At 41.5% G+C, this 15,293-nt stretch overlaps 1 protein-coding gene across 2 annotated transcripts in view; it reads right to left on the reverse strand.

The window, feature by feature from the left end:
- Positions 1-15,293, reverse strand: part of TRAK2 (trafficking kinesin protein 2) — a 114,759-nt gene that overhangs the window by 90,981 nt on the left and 8,485 nt on the right. The window lies entirely within an intron of this gene.

The raw sequence follows: 15,293 nt of genomic DNA on the forward strand, positions 1-15,293 counted from the left end.
CACTTCAAGTAGTTTTACAGCCAAAAATACTCGTGGTGCACCGAAATGAAAATTCTGGTGCAGAAACCGATACCGAAAATTCAGAATGCATGTGGCCGAAAACCAAACCGAAACTGAAATGTCTGCGTATGTGGGAGTGGGGAGGCTCCAATTTTTTTTTTATGTTTTTTTTTTTTTAAATTTATTTTTTTTAACTTATGATTTTGTTGCTAATCACATAGGGGACCAATAGTCCCCTATGTGATAGCATATGAGTGACAGGCCATCTTTGTAGGGGGGAGGGGGTGGGGGGCAGTGTGTGCAAGGAGGGAGCAGGAGAGGAGCAGTGTATACAGTGAGGGAGCAGTGTATACAGAGAGGCTCCCACTATATGTCCGTGCCAGTTTTTAAATGCAATTGCCGTTTCTTGTTTTTTTTTTTCTTCATTATAGCTCAATGAGCTGTCAATTTGAAACATTGTTTCTTTTAGCTCCGGAGAGGCACTAAAAGGAAACTTTGTTTCTTTTCGCTGGGGGGAAAGTGATAGCTCATTCTGTGAGATATAGTGAAGAAGAAAAAAGCCAGTAATTACATGTAAAACCGGCACTGACATATAGTGACAGCCAGTCACTGTATACACTGCTTCTCTCCCTAAAAATACTTGTAACATAATCTGTGAATGGGGCAGAGTCTGACCAGTCACAAGATTCTCTCCTCCATTCACAGATCATGTTATAGGCAGCGTGATCCGTGAAAGAAATTTTCTCATAAGAAGAAAGGGCAGAAGGGGTCGTGTCTCCATCAGATCACCTTTGGTGGGGTTAACAGCTTTGGGTATCTGGGCTCAGCCACATTTGAGGTTCAGCAGCAGGAAGAGGACAGGACAGCCCTGCAGTGAAGATTTCTTAAAATCCAGCAGCATGTACATTGTCGGATATACAGTGCCTTGAAAAAGTATTCATACCCCTTGAAATTTTCCACATTTTGTCATGTCATGTTACAACCGAAAACATAAATGTATTTTATTGAGATTTTATGTGATAGACCAATACAAAGTGGCATATAATTGTGACGTGAAAGGAAAATGATAAATGGTTTTCAACGTTTCTTACAAATAAATATCTGAAAAGTGTGGCGTACATTTGTATTCAGCCCCCTTTACTCTGATAGCCCTAACTAAAATCTAGTGGTACCAATTGCCTTCAGAAGTCACTTAACGAGTCCACATGTGTAATTTAACCACAGTATAAATACAGCTGTTCTGTGAAGTCCTCAGAGGTTTGTTAGGGAACATTAGTGAACAAACAGCATCATGAAAGCCAAGAAACACACCAGACAGGTCAGGGATCAAGTTGTGGAGAAGTTTAAAGCAGGGTTAGGTTATGAAAAAATATCCCAAACTTTGAACATCTCACAGATCACTGTTCAATCCATCATCCGAAAATTGCAAACGTACAAAGACATGGCCAACCAAATGAATCAGCCTTATCCATGTTTGTGTATTGTTCAGCATATAGCATCTGTGCCTATTATAACGAATCATAAACAGCAGAGTATTTCTTATCTTTCAGACATCAGCAGTAAACAATGGATTATCTAAGCCATTAAAGATAATAGAAACGTTAATGTCTGTTTGAACATTACATATTTCACCAATCATTAAGCTGCATATATCATATAAAAATTCCTCTGTTTAAGGGGACAGGAGATTGTTTTTTGTATGCAGAGTTCATGCTACTGCCCATAAAAATATACAGCCAAAATGAATACAGCTCAGCCAAGCAGGCTGGTATTTCAATAAACATTTACTGACAAAATCCATAAACCTACCTCACCTCTTCTAACGACAAACATACATTCAGCTGAGCCAAATGTTTGTGTTCATGATCAGATCAAGCAGCACGGGGATATTGGATAGAGATTTTCAATGGCACTCAAAAAGAGACCCTGTCACCGACCTAAAACCTGCAGGTGATGGCGACGCCTAGCGGAAGTATCAGGGTATCCCCACAAGGGAGGTTTTGCAGGTAAATAACATACATAAAACAAGTAAATTCTTACAGTCATGGCCAAAAGTTTTGAGAATGACAAATATAAATTTTTACAAACTCTGCTGCTTCAGTGTTTTTATATCTTTTTGTCAGATGTTACTATGGTATAGTGAATATTTGCAAGCATTTCATAAGTGTCAAAGGTTGTTATCGTCAATTATATTACGTTTATGCAGACTCATTATTTGCAGTGTTGACCCTTCTTTTCAAGACCTCTGCAATTCGCCCTGGCATGCTGTCAATCAACTTCAGGGCCACATCCTAACTGATGGCGGCCCATTCTTGCATAATCAATGTTTGGAGTTTGTCAGAATTTGTACAGTTTTTTTGTTCACCCAGCTCTTGAGGACTGACCACAAGTTTTCAGTGGGATCTGGGAGGTCTAGGAGTTTCCTGGCCATGGACCCAAAATTTCAATGGTTTGTTCCTCAAGACAACGATTCATGGATGTGTTCTAAAGCAAAATTGTGAGTGAAACCATTCCCTTAGCTGAGAAGAATGAATGGTCTTAGGATGCTTTACTGCTGGCATGACACAGGACTGACGGTAGCGCTCACATTTTCTTCTCCGGACAAGGTTTTTTCTGGATGTCCCAAAGAATCTGAAAATGACTCTCCCCCAGTCCTCGGTAGTCCAATCCCTGTACCTTTTGCAGAATATCAGTCTGTCCCTGATGTTCTTCCAGGAGAAAAGTGGCTTCTTTGCTGCCCTCTTTGACACCAAGCCATTGTCCAAACGTCTTGACCTCACTGTGCATGCAAATGCACTCACACCTGCCTGCTGGTATTCCTGAGCAAGCTCTGCACTGGTGGTGCCTTGATCCCGCAGCTGAATCAACTTTAGGAGACTGTCTTTGCACTTGCGGGACACCCTGAAGCTTTCTTCACAATTGAACCTATCTCCTTGAAGTTCTTGATGATCCGATAAATGGTTGATTTAGGTGCAATCTTAGTAGCAGCAATATCCTTGCCTGGGAATCTCTTTTTGAGCAAAGCAATGATGACTGCACGTGTTTCCTTGCAGATAACCATGGTTAGCAGAGGAAGAACAATGATTTCAAGCACCACCTTCCTTTATAAGCTTCCAGTCTGTTATTCTAACTAAATCCAGCTTTGTCCTCGTCAACACTGACATCTGTGTTAACGAGAGAATCTGTGACATGATGTCAGATGGTCTTTTTGTGGCAGGGTTGAAATGTAGTGGAAATGTTTTTTTGGGGGATTAAGTTCGTTTGCAAGGCAAAGAAGGACTTTGAAATTAATTGCAATTCATCCAATTACTTTTCATAAGATTCTGGAGTATATGAAAATTACCATCATAAAAACAGACTTAGTAAAAATTTATATTTGTGTCATTATCAAATCTTTTGGCCAGGGTTGTATATCATTTTATTAGAAATGTGGTGGAATTAAAGGCTTCACCTTTTGGGAAAAAAATTTAAATGCACATACAGTATTTTTTCAGGAATAAAATGTGCATTTATTTTTTCTTCCCTAAGGAGCCTGGAATGCAGTGCATCTGTGATAAGTGTATCAGGAGTGCAATGTCAGACTCCTGCAGACAAACAAGGATTGTTGCCCAATGCCCGGTACATATAGTTCTGGACACCGGGCAGGTAGTTTTTTGTTTTTTTTTAACCCGGACCGCTTCAGCGTGTACCGTCGGGTAGAGGGGAGGGACGAGAGAGCAGACCTGGAAGTTATGACATTATGTCTTCACTTCCGGGTCCCCGTTGACAGAATTCCCAGCCATCGAGGCCAGGAAAGAATGTAATGCAGTATGATGTGCACTGCATTACATACAGTGGAGCACAGGGGAGACATCCAGGGTCTTTTAGAAAACCTGTCACCAAACATCATCACATAGGGGACTTTTTGTCCCCTATGTGTTGAAAAAAAAATTAAGAAATTTTTTTTTTTTTAATTGTAAAAAATTAAAGTTACAACCAAGCACATAACATCCTCTCAAAAAATAAAAATAAGGGTCCCCCACCCCCATATACACACAAACACACACACACACACACAAAAGCACACGGTTGTGCACCTATGCTTTTTTCTTTAAAAATAGGGCAATTTATTTCTTTTTTTGTACCCTAAAATGAACTTAAGTGTATTTTTTACTGACATTTTGAGGTAATATTGCTAATATCATGCGACATAAAAAATTGAAAATACCACTATATTATTCTCTAGGCTCTCAGCTTTCAGAAAATAAATGTTTGGGGATTTTGTGTAATCTTCAGGCCTAAAATTATTTTTTCAGCTTGTGCAAAAAACGCCCAACACTCCCCTTTCCTGATGAGCACCCAATCAGTGCTCATTGTATTGCAAGGTCTCTCTCCTCCCTGCTAGTCCCCGGGTGCAGTGTTGGAGAGAGGCAGGAAAGTGAGGAGGAGATAAACATTTAATATTTGTAACATTGCCCTGTTTAAGTCACTATAAAGCCCCTTTTTAAAAGCCCCAGACATTCCTAAAAGCACCTGAAATTTAAATACGGTTTTGGTCAAAATGAATTTTATATGGACAAGTAGATTGTCATGAGGGACAAGTAGATTGGGACCCCAATTTAATCCCTGGACAAGTAGTTTTTTCAAAACTTTCCACAGCCCTGGACAAGCCCTGCAGCTTTCAGCCTGTACGTTCACACAGACTGACTGTTCACAAGCTGCAGGGCTGGTGAATGAACTACAAGAGCGCTCATCAGCGTATCTGCAGGTCATTAGGAACGAACAACCATCAGCCACAATGGCTGATGGCAGTTGTAGCTCATGCATTCACAGGAAAACGGAGTGAATGACACAGCCGTGTGAGAGAATCCCCAGGTGGCTGCACTGCTTTTGAGCTGGTGTCGGTATGTAAGAAATTTTTTTTTTTTTTAATATTTTAATGACTTTTTTTCTCTTCTTACATTTTTTTTACATACTGCGATCAGAGCAGTGTAGTGTTACCATAGTAACTAGATGAGAGGGGAGATGATCAGGATTTTTTTTTTTTAACACTATGATTGTTTGTTACAGCGATGATCACTGTAACAGAAGTAGTTTGAGCTGTCATGAATGGCTTTCATTCATGACTCATTGTTTACTATTGTGATGCTGTGAATGACCCCAGCTATCACACGGTATGGAATACGGTAAGTGGCCCAGGTACCATGTGATCACTGTGACCAATCACAGATCACACACAGTAGTCAACAATGTCATGAATGGATTTCATTCATGACTGCTGTTTACTAGGTGACATGTGATTGGTCATAGCGATCACGTGGTATCTAGGCTGATCACAGAGGCCCAATACCGAGCTCCACGATCTGCTGTGTCCAGTGGACCAGTGGTCAGAGATTGTGCCGCTGCACACCTCAGAAGGCGCATGAGCGGGACAATATTCCAGTATGTTGTCTGGGAATAACAAAGTCGCTGGCCAGCAGTAAAATTGCTACTGATAGCAAGTGGTTAAAAAAAATAAAAAAAGGTTAAAAAAAAAAAAAAAACACAACATGTTGAAAGCTTAGATAAATATAGATATCATAGACTCAAAAGCTCTGTGTCTAGTGCATGGAAACTGCCCAAACTGATAACTGGATTATCCTTTTATCTACTCCCAACATTATATTTTTATACGACACGTCTCAACAAAAGTAGTTTATTAATAGTTTTAATTGTTTTCTTTTTCCCATTGAAATTTAATTTCCTCTTGCAAGACAACATTGTTTCCCTTCCCCTTTTCTCTCAAATGTTAAAAAGGAACATTTGAACAATTGCAAAAACTGGTTGAGTACATGAAAAAAAAAAAATACACACATAGTACAATAGTGTAAAGAAGCACAAAGTGTATTAACCCATAACAACCAGTTAGGAATCATCTGTTACCGGCAGGGGCGGACTGACCATTTGGAATCTCGGGCACTGCCCGAGGGCCTGGGGTCAGTAGGGGGCCCCATGAGATGCCCCTGGTACCTTTTCCATTGGCTTTTTTGAGTTTGGGCAAGGACACAGGGGCCCCATGAGTTGTCAGTCCACCCCTGGTTACCGGAATGAAGCTTAGGCGCTAGGGGTCAGTATGCATATACACATGGTCACAGCCTTATTAAAACTGTGTTAAAATATAAGCTTGATTTATAGCATATCTATGGTCAAAATGTAAAATATTAATTTCCACATTGCATTTCATTTATTTCTAGCCTATATCAATTAATCTGAATGATTGTGAAGTTTGGAAACTTCCTTTGTGGAGATCCACACACATTTACTTTCCTTGAATTCTGTGACACATATGCACTATGCCCTGTGAGTAGGCACTGCTGTGTCACACGTTTCACAGAGCCTGCCTTCTGAACTACAGAGGTGATGAGAGGAGGAGTTTCAGGAGGCAGAGACAGAACAGGAATCGATGCTTGCAGGCAAGGTACCATGGGATATGTAGCCCATAGAAATTGAATGTAAACAGCAGAAGAGAAGATGCAAAGCCAGGAAGTTGTGGAAAGATATGGCCAGCAGACAGGCAGAAGGCCCTATTCATAGGAGGCAGATTCTGTTCTGAGCAGCAGGGGATCAACTCACAGATCCCCTGCTGATCAGAGCAGAGTGGGCAGATGACATACCCACGTCCGCTCAGTTTTTGCAGAGTGGACATAGGCATAGCCCGCTCTGCTCTATGGGTGGCTGGGAGTAAACCAAGTTGTCTGTTTACATCCAGCTACCCTCCAATCCAATCCACCTAAATGGAGAACAAATCCCCTTCCGTTTTTTTTTTTAGCGGACAGTAGGACCTGGAGGTAAGTGGGTATAAACGGACAAGTCCTTTTACACCCACCTGTTCATAGTAATGCATGGACCTTATGATCAGGTCTGCTTGAAAAACTGGTAGGTGGACCTGATCGAATTGCCTATGTGAAAGGGGCCGAACTGACAACACAAAAAAGGAGATCTTTCAGTAAGCCTATATTGACTGTCAAAAGTAACTATGGTTTATATTTTTATGAGAATGCCGATGATATATAATTAAAGTGCATGCTGTAACCATAAATTTCTTTTATGAATGTGTCAGGATGTCTTTGTTAATTGGAGTATTTCTCAAGAATAGCAACAACATTCTGCTGAATTTACAGTTAATGTTTGCTGCCACAGACCTGATAAAGAAGTAAAGCAGGGACTATTAGTAATCCTGATGTATTACTACACGCTGGGATTGAGCTGCTGCTGTTCTTCCAGTGGTTGGAAAGTGAGCGCCCTCTCTGGTCTTTAGCTGTAGCTCCACATTTCTGGGCTATTCTACACAAACATTTAATACTGTTGGTACATATCATTAGTCTTGTCATTCACCAATCATACATTTCCACAGTTTTCATCCCTTATTACTTATATGGTACTTTTAGTTTTTTTATCCATTTTGTATAATCCATCCATTTGGTAGATTCACTACAATTACCATCTTGTTTATCAGACCACTCCAGAGCACTGTAGTTTGTCTAGGCTTGATAAGCTCGTTCATTCACATGTATTCCTGTTGTATAAAGCATAGGTTAACCTTTTGTAACATGGTACATCAATATTCAGGGTATAACATGTTACAAAAGGACCAGACCCCACTCCCTGCCCCCCTCCCCCATTGTAACAGTACTCTGTGAAAGGGGAAACTACAAGTTCCTTGGAGTTCTCAATGAACTAGCATGGTGCTGCTGAGCACTGTGGTAGTTCATTGATTCTTCCTGTCAGTGTGTATCTGCTTGCCTGTATGAGCAGACAGATACACCGACAGGTCTGCAGGAGTCCTGCATGACGCCAGCAATCTGCTTATCTCTGGTGCAATGCTTCACAGGCTCCAGAAACAAAAAAATAGTACATGCACATTTTATTACTCGCAAAAAAATGTGCATTTATTATTTTTTGTTAAAAGGTAAACTTATCCTTTAATGTCCCCTCCAGCCCTCTCATCCTTTGGCTGATTATGTCTACTAGATCTGGTCAAATTTATTGCATGTATCACTACTTTATAGCATGACACTAACCTTAACCTATCAGCACTGGTATGAAGGTTAAGAAGAAGTATGTCAGAACCATGCCAGAAGTGACAGCCAGCCACAGGATGCTGTGTAGATAATGTATCTATTTCTAGATCCCATTGTGTTGACAGTTTTGTAAGTGGAGAATTTCAACCTTGTTAGCACATACCATATTTGCCCTTCAGATTTCTGCATCAAACAACTGTGAAAACGCAAAGACTTAGATTCTGTTTATATTAACAGAAAAAATGTAAAAACAAAATAAAAAAAAAAAAGATACACAAACAAATGTGTGAATTTTAAAGAGACACTGTCAACTAGCCCATGCAGGGCAAGGAGACCATTTTTCAGGAAAGGTCATTACCTGACCCCCTTGTACTCACCTAACCTGAGCTGCCAAGTAGCTCCCTGCAGCTGAGAAAAATTACCAGGAACGTCCGGTTATGGGGTAGCATGGTACCAGCTCCCCAGTAACAGGGCCCAGGCCCAGGAGCCAGTTGCTAGGCCCAAGCACAGTCACATAACCAGTGAAATTATATTGCTGCTTCCTTGTGCTGCAAGGAGTTTAAAGTGGAGTTCCACCTGAGAAAAAAAAAGTCAGCAGCTACAAAAAAAACTAGCTGCTGACTTAAAATACAGACACTTACCTGTTCCTTGGACCAACGGTGTCCTCACCACCGCTGGTTTCACCAGCCATCTTCTCTCCCTGGCGCCGGCATCTTTAGTGTGGGCACCCGGCTGTGACAGCTTGCGGCTTCACAGCCGGGTGCCCACTGCGCGTGCTGGTGTCTTTTAGTGTCTTATGAGACCACAGACCTTTCTCCTTTTAGGTCATCACATTCTCAAAGCAATTAAAGACAAATTAGGACAAGTTACCCGGCACACATTCAAAACAGTTCAAATTGCTTTCACATATTTTAGGATATGTAATGGTTTGGCACGGACAGCAAAACTCTAACAGTGGTCTCCAAACTGTGGTCCTGGGCCAGATGTGGCCCTTTGCTTGCTCTTACACCAATAACATTGCTGCCACTGACACCATCGATGAGGCATTATTCTTCCCCCTAATCCAACAATGAGGCACTGTTCCTCCCACTAAAACCAATGGTGGGGCAGTGTCTACTCCAGTGTTTCTCAACCTTTTTTCAGTCAAGGCACCCTTTAAATTATGGGCAGTCTTGAGGCACCCCATTCTAAAATGGGGTGCCTTAAGACTGTCCACAATTTTAAAAAGGCACCCCATTCTAAAATGTGAAAAACTATTCTAATAGTTTTATATAATGCAGCAACATCCATACATGTAGGACACCCAACATTGATTTATTCTTCCAAAGCAAATACACTTTTGTACACTGGTACTGAGTAGTATTCCAATGTTTCTCTTCTCCCTCAGTTTTTCTCCAACACTGAGCTAAAGTGACCCCAGCACTGATGGAGATGGGCAGGGGGTCAAACTAGGATGCTGTGCAGGCAGCTGACATCATCCTTATCAACTGATGTCATTGGTTGTCAGGACACCGGCAGCTAGAAGGTCGTAATGGTGCACAATGAAAACCTGTGGCTGTGTGTAACTAAAAGGTAGGCTTGTTCCACCCACTGGTTTGTATACAAGTTTTGGGCAATTTGTAGACATTTTGCCAAGGCAGCCCTGAAGAAACCTCAAGGCACCCTGGTTGAGAAAGGCTGGTCTACTCCCACCAACACCAGGGCATTCTCTACTCACACTAGGCACAGTCCGGCCCCCCTAAAACCTGAAGAACTGTAAAATGGCCCTTTGTTTAGAAAGTTTGGAATCCCCTGTTCTGTATCTTGCAAGCAGCGACAGTACACATCACAGAACCAAATGACACACACATACTTGTACAAATACACAAGCTAATATGGAATACATTTAAAAGGGAAATCTAATAGCTTTGCTTAATTTTATTTTTAAAAATGAATTCCAGGTATGGATATTTTTACATAGTTATCTCAGTCCTGAGCAGCTGCCCTGCTGCAATATGAACACGGTGGCATGCTTAGCACAGGCGCCATTCAAAGAAAGTTGAGGATTCTTTCAATGAATGTAAAGTGTACTCTTGATTGAATAAGGTGGAGATAGTGACATCACCACCCTGCCTCTCCACCCCATTCAATGAGAGAACTCTGAAATTGAGAAAATGCAAAGGGTTCCCTGAATGGAGCTTGTGCCAAGCAAGCAATCTCCTGTGTTCAGTAGGCAGCAGGGCAGCTGCTTGGAGCAGGACCCGGAAACTAATTGAGATCACTAAGTAACAATGTCTGTAATTTCCAGCTTCCAGGCGCATCCACCAGGGATGGTATATGCAAAGTTGGTTCAAGCTAGATCGATGTACCTATTTAAAAATATCCATACCTGGAATTCCCCTTCGAGTTTATACATTTTTAAACTTACTTTTTACTTCATTTTACAATTTATATAAAATTTTAAACATTAACACTGGGCCATCCATGGTGCTGGAGTCACAAAACATTATGGGTTTTCAAAGGAAAGGACAGCAGACGCTGTTCTTTTCACTTAGCATCTCTTTAGTTTATGGTGTTTAATTAAAAAAAAAAACTACTAAAATCACCCAGCCGTTTTCAAAACAACATGCAAGTCTTGCTGCAATAGTTGCCTCCAGCCATGTTCTCTGCCAAAACTCAGCTCTGCGGAGTGCTGCTTTAGGTGCTGTTCACAGTGAGAGGATAAACAGCTCACCCCTCTAACTCATAGAGCTCTGAAAGTAATTTGAGTTTCAGCAATTCAGTTGAGTAAACTGACTTTTTTCAGCAATACAGTAATGATTAGCAGCCTAGCCATCTACTCACTGGAAATATCATATGAAATGTGCATAAACAATTATTTCCTAAAAAAAATGCTTTAAGATTTGATTGTTTAGTCCTGCACAAATAAAATATAATCAAAACCACTAAACATTCCAATTAAATAATTTCTTCAAAATAATTGCCTTTAAACAAATTTAAATATAATAGATTTCTAAACATTGGGACAGGCAAATCCTTTACCATTAGAACAGGATGTGTCATACTTGCTGCAGTAGACCTTACATGCCCTTGGATATAGAAGTAAAGCGGGGACTATTATTAATCACATGATGTATTAATGCCGTTGTGTTCCCTCCAGCCATCTCATCCCTTGGCTGTGTCCTTGCAGCAGCAGCTGTAGCTGCCATTACAGATTGGAAGCTGGTGGAATCGGAATACTAAACAGACCATATGTAGCTTCCTACAGTCACACAGATCTATTTAACCACTTGACTACCGGCCTGTATTACCCCTTCATTACTAGGCCATTTTTCAGTGCTTAACTCACAATTACTCAGCCATGCCAACACTGTACCCAAATATATATTTGAGAAATATAGAGCTTCATTTCGATGGTATTTAATAACCACTGTTTACTGTTTACTATATATAGGAAAATGAAAAAATAAATGTTTTCCTTACTGTCTGTTAAAAGAAAGATACCAAAACACTACAAATACCCCCAAAATGATCACTTTCTGGAAATTGCCACTTTTTTTTGGAAATGAAGAGACATGCTGGTATTGAGGGGGTTAAAACATGGAGCTTGGTAATGGTGCACCAGATACAGCTCATCATTAAAGTATAGGTCATACACAGAAAGAGGAGGCAGTGAAAGCGTTAATGTACAGGTCCCATCCAATGGGATGATGGCGATGAGGTTAATGTGCAGGATAAGCATAATTCAGTCAGGGTAAGATCAATATACAGGGGTTGAACAAAATTATGGAAACACCAGGTAAAAGACTGAAATTGTTACCGTATATGGTGTTGGACCACCTTTGGCATCCAGGACAGCGTGAATTATCCTGGGAATTAACAAATATAAAAGTCTTGAAAGGTGGATAATGGAATCTAACGCCAAGCCTGAACCTTCTTCTCCAAAATTGATCATAGTGGCTCTATGATATTGAGGTCTGGTGACTGGAGGCCATGGAGGGTGGAAGACTTCGTCTGCATGCTACACAAGCTGTGTGAATTGGAGCATTATCATCTTGGTAAATGGTGCGGTCTTTGGCTAACAATGTTGGCCAAAATTTGTACATAGTCGCTGGCAAAGACTACCTTTCAAGGGGATGATGGGCCCTGCAGAATATCAAGACATGGCTGCGCAAACCATCTTTGCACCGCGACCATGTTTTACCGTTGGCACAAGACAGTGCTAGTCGTAAGCTTGGGACAGTGTTTACCATGCGTAAATACATCTGGTCGTTGGGAATATTGCAAAGGTCAATTCATCGGACCATATTACAGTCTTCCATTGATTGATAGTCCATGATTTATGGGTGTTACACCATTCTCACCTCTTCTGAGAATTAAGATCGGTTACTAGTGGTTTGGCAATTGCAGCTCACCCATGAGTATTCCGCTTGTGGAGTTCCCGCCGCACAGTTTTTGTGGACACGGCCTTTGGAAGAGCTCTGCAGTCACTTTTGCAGCAGTTGTTTTCTCACTCCAGGTCACAATCTTTTCTCTCTTTAGGTCAGTTGACCATGTCAACCGTGCTTATGTACAGTTGCAAGAAAAAGTATGTGAACCCCTTGGGATTACGTGGAGTTTTGCATGAATTGGGCATAAAATGTGCTCTGAACGTCATCTAAGTCACAACAATAGAGGAACACAGTCTGTTGAACATAATACTACACAAACATTAGATGTTGCCATGGTTTAATTGCACATAACATGTAAACATTCACAGTGCAGGGAGGAAAAAGTATGTGAACCTTTGGACTTAATAACTGGTTGACCCTCCTTTGGCAGCAATAACCTCAACCAAACGTTTCCTGTAATTGCAGATCAGACCTGCACAATGATCTGGAGTAATTTTGGACCACTCCTCTTCACAGAACTGTTTCAGTGTAGCAATATTCTTGGAATGTCTGGTGTGAATCGCTCTCTTAAGGTCATGCCACAGCATTTCAATCGGGTTGAGGTCAGGACTCTGACTGGGCCACTCCAGAAGGCGTATTCTGTGCTGTTGCAGCCATTGTTTTGTTGACTTACTTGTATGCTTTGGGTCATTGTCCTGTTGCATCACCCATCCTCTGCGGAGCTTCAGTTGGCGGACAGATGGTCGTACGTTTTCCTGCAAAATGTCTTGATAAACTCTGGAATTAATTTACCCATCAATGACAACAATCCATCCAGGCCCTGAGGCAGCAAAGCATCCCCAAACCATGATGCTCCCTCCGCCATGTTTTTCTTGCAACTGTATATCAGAGGACGTTTTCCTAGAAACTGTATATGCTATCATAACCTTTATTTGCGGTGTCATGAGATACAGTATCAAATTGGCAACTTCAATCACAGAGGCACCAGCTAAGCAGGCACCAACAATTTGCCCTCTTTGAAGCTCAGTATGCTCAGACATGACTCCATATTACTAGCAGAGCACAAAATGAATGACAAAAGTGAGGCTTCCCATTTGTTAGCTAGGTGTCTAATCACACAGCACAAGCAAAACAATGTTACATCACTTCCACTTTCAATGAGAAACATGTCATCACTTTCACACCTGCAAATCATGTAGTGTTCCCATATTTTTGGCCAACCCCTGTAAATGCTAATGTTGGCAGATTAACAGATCTAAAAACAAAAGGAATAATGTAAAAAAATGGAAGAAGGCTCGCCAATATCGATAGTGCCAATTAAAGCCAGAGCAAATGACTGATTGCTACACTACAGATTGATATATTCTAGACCAGTCCTGGCAAAAATAGAGGAAATACAGTTTATGCCTAATGAGCCTCCTAGATAAAAAGAAATAACTGTACAACAGGAAAAGCTTTTACATTGCTCATGGCAACCAATCAGGTTTTAGGTTTCAGTGTTTACCCTGAAATAAAAGCACACTGTGTGTCTATGGGTAACACAGATAATTGTGATAAACATTGTTTCTACAAGCTAGAGTGTGACATGCATGTAGGGCATGTTACATGTGTTTACAAGGATGAACTTGGGAGTGTTCAGATCCTACTCTGGACCTGCCTGAACTATCCCACCAATGCCACTGCCTACCACCAATCATAAGCAGCCAAGGCATTCCTCGCCCCGCAGACACACGTGCACAAGGGGTGTGTACAGGTGTAGCTGCGGGGCAGGGAATGCCTCAGCATCCTATGATTGGTGGTACGCAGTGGCAGCTTTCTGACAGATAGCTCACATGGGTTCAGACCAGGATCCAAACCCACCTGATCTCATCCATAGCTGCCAACAGGTATTAAAAAGCTTTGGCTAATGGCTGTTAACCCTATCCGCTCCAAAGTCTACATTGAAAAAGGCATTGAAAATATGCTACAAACAAAACTAACTTCCATGCATACACATAGATCTGAATGGGCCCTAGAGTAATGTGATGCTATCACATGCAATATGCATTTACAGATAACTATATATTTATATCAGTTTATATGTTCTTTCTATAAAAGCCTGCAATTATTTATTTTACCTGCAGCTTAGGACGATTGTAAACCTTTGTTTTTTTGTTTTTACAATAAAAAAAAAAAAAGTAGTTCTACTTACCTGCTCAGCATTACACAGAGCAGCCCCACTCCTTGGGTCTCCTGCCAGCACCGTGTTCCTCTTCTGCGTGTGCCCCCTTAGCAAGTTGCTGACTATGGGGGAACACACACTGGCATGCTCCCGAGCAGTACTGTGTGTGTTCATAAACACACACACACACACACACACACACACACACACCAAAGCTTGGTCACACCTCCCCCCCCAATGATTTGATTGACAGCAGGACACACACAGTGCTGGATCCATACAGGACTGGGTAAGTGTTAAGGAAGGGGGTGGGGGGAACAAGCTTTGGAAAGTTTATTACATTAATGCAGAAAAGGCATTAAAGCAGGGCTTGACAAATTTGCTTTGAATCTAGGAGCCAGCTAAAAAAGTTAGAAGACAATTTTTTTTAGCGACCCCCACTACAGACTTTTCTTGGTGTCAATGGTTCACTTACATCTCCAACACAGCCTGACACCCCGAGATCGACTGACACCACACCCTGCCCATCTCTCGCCCCCATCTCTCGCTGAGCCAGATCCGATAACTAATAAGTGACAACAAAAACCAAATGGGCGTCCAGGCACGGCTTCCAAGGAGAGTGGAGGGAGGTCAGAGCCATCAATCTTCTCTCTTTGCCCCAGAGCAGCTCTGGTGGAGTTGGAAGCCAGTAGTCAGGCTTGTCCATCCCTGGTGTCCGCTGTC

This window comes from Staurois parvus, unplaced genomic scaffold (assembly GCF_062004578.1).
Source record: "Staurois parvus isolate SC_StPar_1 unplaced genomic scaffold, SC_StPar_1.0 ptg000011l, whole genome shotgun sequence".
Taxonomy (NCBI): Eukaryota; Metazoa; Chordata; class Amphibia; order Anura; family Ranidae; genus Staurois; species Staurois parvus.